Raw genomic sequence first — 6,000 nt, 5'->3', positions numbered from 1 at the left:
GACGAGGAGGAAGAAAGAGAAAGACGGACAAAAGCCGAGTCGCCAGTAAATAAAACGGGGAAGGATAACGACGGTTTCCGGCTCGACCGCGCATCGGACCGTCGAGAGCTGCCTTACGATTCGTGATCCATTGAGCGGCGCGAAAGAGGAGGGCACGCGGCGATTTCTTAATGGATCGTTGAGTGCATTGGTGTTTTGCGGGGCACAGCGTTGACGTAAGGAAAAAGAGATTGCCCATTGTTCTTCCCGTTTGTTTCGAGTCAAAAAAAAAAAAAACGATTATCACGGCCGGTCGAGTTAGGCCGGTCGGGTGCACTTGGCTCGAACCCAATTTTTTTTTTAAATAATTTAGAAGAAGGGAATTTTAATAAGTATTAAAACATGAGGCATTTTAAAAAACATATTAAATATCTATGATGGATAAAAAAAATAGTAGATAAATTTATTTGGGGAGGAAATAGGAGGAGATTAAGAAAGAAAAAAAAAGGCTAATTAAATTTACTAGTATAATATCTTATACACCAACAATGATATATGAGATATATACTAGATTATTGAAATAATTTATAAAATATTATAAATGTTTGTCACGTTGATAAATAGATTATCCAATAATTAATAAAACAATATATGCTAACTCTTGGTAGTATGTTAGCATCAAAAGACCAAAAAAGCTACAGATTCCTTCTCTATGATATTTTGTATTTGATTGTTTTTATCACCCTAAATATTCCAATCTCATTGTTATTTGAAAAAGATAGCTTGAACAATAAACATGAACAAAATCAATAGAGTAGTCGCAAACTCTGTCGCAGTAAAAACTAGAATGATGCACATAAACTTTCAGTATAAACAAGTACTGTTGCTCGCGAGGGAGGCAGCCACTATCCTCTTCACCCACCTGAGAATCTCAATCTCATTACAAACAATAAGAAAACCAAAGACCATCAGGATCATGAAGATGAAGCATGATCCATGCAGAGAAAGAATAGAGCAACAAAGAACTAATTAAAAAGCAAAACGTAGTCAAGAAAAGAGAGGCAGAGATATCGAATTGAAGCATGCATGATGATAAACAAAGTTCAGTACTTGGTGGAAGCTGACAGAAAGAGAAGTGAGCACACACAGCTTCAAGCATGCACTCCTCATCATGCAAGAAAGCACCATGAGTGCTCACTCTCTTCTGTCAGCTCGAACTAACTAACTAACTATACCCCATTTCAGTCGAGGAGGAGAAGGCCGATTCGATAACTTGGAGGCACTGCAAAGTTTTCAGTTTGGGGTGGCTTTGTTTTCTGATGTTGAAGGTATAGCAAGGTGAGGTTTATATAGAAGGGAGAACAGCCTGGGGGGGTTTCCATCTTTGAATGGAACCAAAGGGCACTTACTCTTTAGGGCCACTAGCACTCCATCAATAAGCTTTTTTCTAATCTCCCTGTTCTATCTCAAGTCTCAACCCATGCTGCTTAACTGTCTCTGGTCTGCAACCCCATACAGTTTCACTGCATACACCTCCCCCTCAACCAATCACACTTCATCCTAAAAAATAAAAAAAAAAAAATCATCACAAAGAAACTTCTTTGTATCTGGGGGAGTTTAGATTTCATATATTGGATTTGCTCGTATACAATGAGAGTATAATTTATTTGAGCTCTAGATGAGATTGTTCAAGTTTTTTATTTCTTGTAGAAGTGATGCTCATGCTATTTCATGTATGGTGAGTACAATTACTTCGACCTATAACTACGATTAGTCACACTTCTTGAATGGAAAAAGTTGGTCTAGCTAGATCTTTACTTGACTTTGAATCCTTACAAATAACACCTAAGTGAGTTTCATACATCTTTAAAGGTCCAAACATGTTCTACAAACTTGAACAACCCCCAATATTCCAATCAATGATAAATAAAAATGTATCATTCAACACAATATATAAAGCTAGTGCCACCATCATACAATGTACATTCCTTATCTACAACTTTCAAAATCTAAATGGAATACTCGCACTAAACACATACCAACAAGTTCCTAAAACTCAAAGGCACAGAGAACTCTAGAAAATAAGAGAGAGAGAGAGAGAGAGAGAGAGAGAAGGAAATGGAATCTGAAGTGAAAAAAATAGCATATGCTAAATAGAAGTACTTTGTGCTGAGCATGGCAAAACAGGATTAAAAGCATGGAAGCATGGAGATGACTCAAAGGAGAAACTTTGTTCATCCATATCTACAAAAGAAACAGGAAACAAGGAGTTAAATAACACAGACAGGTGTTAGTAGAGAGGAATACTTGCATCATCACACTCTTTATGTCATTTAATTGGGAATCTGTTCTTTAGTTAATTAACAAAACAGCTGCACTTGTGATGTGCAGAGTTGTGGTTTGTGGGGTTGAGGCATCCTTCGTTTCATTCGCTGCGATTGGGTGGACTTTGTGTGACCATCTCTTTGCATTTTCTGAGAGTGGGCAGGAAGGACGGTGGCTGTGTTCCGAATTGATTCCAGGTGATTGAACAAATGCTCTGCATGGAGCAGTCAAAGGGTGTGTGATTGATTGCATTGCATCTATAATTAAATTCAAGGCAAAGTTTACTTTACTTATTCTCAAATTTGTTTTTTATACTTTAGTATGACCTAAGCTCATTTGTTGCTCAGATGACTACCACCCATTCAAAAGATTGACCATGATTTTCTATCAATCTTTTCATTCTCTATTTGTCTTTCAGATCCTCAAGTAAACGCTAGGAAGAGGACAGCTCCATCCACTTCTTTAAAATCTCTCAGCCAGTCCTTTCCCTCTTTTGCTTTGTCCTCCCAACAAAACACATCAATTGAGATTCTTGCCTATTTAAGGTCGTTCATTGATTTTGCTATATCTTGTTTCATCCTTATCCATTTATCCTCCACCTCAATCTTCATCATCTTCACAACGACAATGCTGTGCCAAATCTCCACAAAGTCTATGCCAAGATTAAATTCACCTGAGCTATTGTCCTCCATGGAATCTACCCACTCACCTAGACGTAATTCTCTGTTTGTCCTCCACAGACAACTAACCAATCCACATCAAAAGCTTCAGCTACATACATTTGCAAGTTCTGTTCAAAGAGCTTCCTAATGTTCTTTATCATATAAATCCACTTCCTGTGGTGGCATGAATTTGCTTGTTGATAGCACAATCATGTGTGGAGGTCAGGTATCCATTTCTTTGAGGTACTAATTGAAGAAGTGCCCAAACAGAGTTTACCAGAATAACTAAGTAGAAACCATCTCAAAAAAAAATTAATAACCCTTAGTTTATGTACAAAGTACTAATCCTTAGAGATTACCAAATTCAAGTTGAATGGCCATCATGTGCAGAAGATCTCCTGAATGAAGTATATGTTGAGAAGAGTGCAATCCTGCTTGCTGTCTTTTGTAGAAATCAATTAAGCCATGTATCCTATCCATATTATACGTGAAATATAATTTTTGGAATTCATAAGGCCTATCTATGCTAAATCACAATCAGTTGGACCAATCATAACTATGCCATGGCAGTATTGTTGACTACAGATATGCAACTGTAAACTTTCTCAAAATTCAAAATTGTCAATTGTGATCCCTGTAAAAAATATTGTGTTTTGTGGCACTTGACATGTGAGAGGAATGGTTTGGTGAATGATTTGCGTAGGAAATACATAAAGGCAGGAACTGAAATGGCAGTATGTGATAATCAACTACAATCAACATTACATATAATTCAGTGTCTCACCAAAGAACCAAGCATGCTGATATTGACCTTAAATTTTTGAGAAACAAGCAACTTGAGGAAATTTGTATCACTTTATTGCCCAATGATTAGTTGGCAGATATGTTTATCAAATCCCAGGGAAGTTGTGAAATATATATATATACATATGAGAAAAAGTTCAAAAAACTAGATCAGAAAAGATGCCATGGCAGTATTGTTGTCTACAGATATGCAACTGTAAACTTTCTCAAAATCCAAAATTGCCAGTTGTGATCCCTGTAAAAAATATTGTGTTTTGTGGCACTTGACATGTGAGAGGAATGGTTTGGTGAATGATTTGCGTAGGAAATACATGAAGGCAGGAACTGAAATGGCAATATGTGATAATCAACTACAATCAACATTCCATACAATTCAGTGTCTCACCAAAGAACCAAGCATGCTGATATTGACCTTAAATTCTTGAGAAACAAGCAACTTGAGGAAACTTGTTTCACTTTATTGTCCAATGATTAGTTGGCAGATATGTTTATCAAATCCCAGAGAAGTTGTGAAATATATACATATGAGAAAAATTCAAGAAACTAGATCAGAAAAGATGAAGTTTTACCCAAATCAATCTTGTTTTCTTTACCCGTGTATGTGCAATCAAGGAGATGAATAAGCAACAAGTGTCAACGAGTGTACGAAAATACAACACAAAGTTCTCCTAGAAACAAATCCAGACTACCCATTCTCTAGTAATACAATAACGGAAACAAGTTACACGAGCAGTGCAAGGCGTTGAGGTGACCATGCAAAGGGGCACAAGGATAACTCACATCATACGCTCATAGCATAGTATTCAGACAAATATTCTTGAGCCAAAAGTAAGCGGTGGAAAGGCTTCGACTGTTCATTCAGAGACTTTGGTTCGTGCCGACTTCCTCGGGCGAACCTTGTTCGGATTTCTCCAAGGGCAGTAGGGAGCAGCCATGAGAGCTGAAACAATCACTATCTTTTCAAGCGCACCGTCCTGGCTTTTCTTGTTGACGCCGAGCACATCATCCTGTCCCCTGTGCGAATTTGGATTACTGGGGTTAGCATCCCGTCCAGAGCCAACAGGGAAGCGTCGAATTGGCGACGCAAGGTTCCTCCGCCGATCAAAATCGTAACTTTCATGTGTCGATCGATCCCCGGCAGCAGTGGCCTCCGCCCCATCGGCGCCCGGAGATCGCGGGACGGCCTCCGCCTCCGGGACGTCGTTCGGGGAGGGCGGCTCGGGATTGGAGGACGTAGGAGTGTCGCCAACGGACGGGCCGCATCCCTTCGGGAAGTCTCGGACGGCGGAGACGCTACCCCGCCGCCTTGGGCCGCGGCTGGTATGCTTGGTTCCCATGCGATGCTGCGAGACGATGAACCCTAACCTCTAATCAGAATTGAATGTGCAGAGCGGGCTGTCTGCTTTCCTGCTGAGCCTCTTATAGCAAGAGTCAAATGGGCCATCCGCCAGGCCACGGCCCACCCGCGCTAATCGTGTTCAGTTCGACATATACGGGCTTGGCTAACTAACAAATTCGTTTAATTCTAAATAAATAAATTTATAAATCTCTAACTAATTAATAAATTTTTTATAATATTTAAAAATTTTAATTATTTCAGTTAATTCGATTAAAAATTAAATTAATTTACATTTTATTGAAATCACATTTGTTTTGCGAGACAAAAGATCGACCTTGGTATTATTAAGAATTATACGTGCTAAAAAAGTACATAAATTATTCGACCCACAAAAAAAAAAGCACGTAAATTACAAAAACAATCAAACTTCGTTTAACTGCCTATCGTACTTTAAATAGATAGAGCTTACGGTTACGGCGGGGCTGTTCCATGGAAGAGGCTGTGAGCAATGGCATCTCTCGCCTGCGCTGCGCCGGCGGACCTGACGCCGCTCTCGCTCAGCATCTCGTAGTCGTCCAGCGGGAACCCGAGCAGCTCCTCCCCCATCTCCTCCCGCGTCATCTCGCACAGGTTGTGCAGCACGCAGCAGGCGCCGATCACCAGCGGCAGGTCCTGCAGCTTCACCTCCGTCCTCTGCCGCAGGCACCCCCACCGCCCCTTCAGCCGCCGGAACGCCTCCCTCGCCACCGCAGTCATCGCCGCCGCCCGTTCGTTGAACGTGTGCTGGACCCACGTCAGGTTCCCCTGCGCGTCGAGCAGCGCGTTGGGCGTGGCAAAATTCAAATTGGCCAACTGTTTTGGCCCTTCCTCGTATTTTCCCGTATTTTTAGA

The sequence above is a fragment of the Curcuma longa genome, chromosome 8, assembly GCF_044706935.1.
Source record: "Curcuma longa cultivar G26 ecotype Majalengka, Jawa Barat chromosome 8, ITB_CL_G26_1.1, whole genome shotgun sequence".
Classification (NCBI taxonomy): Eukaryota; Viridiplantae; Streptophyta; class Magnoliopsida; order Zingiberales; family Zingiberaceae; genus Curcuma; species Curcuma longa.
Note: the sequence above shows the minus strand (reverse complement) of the source record.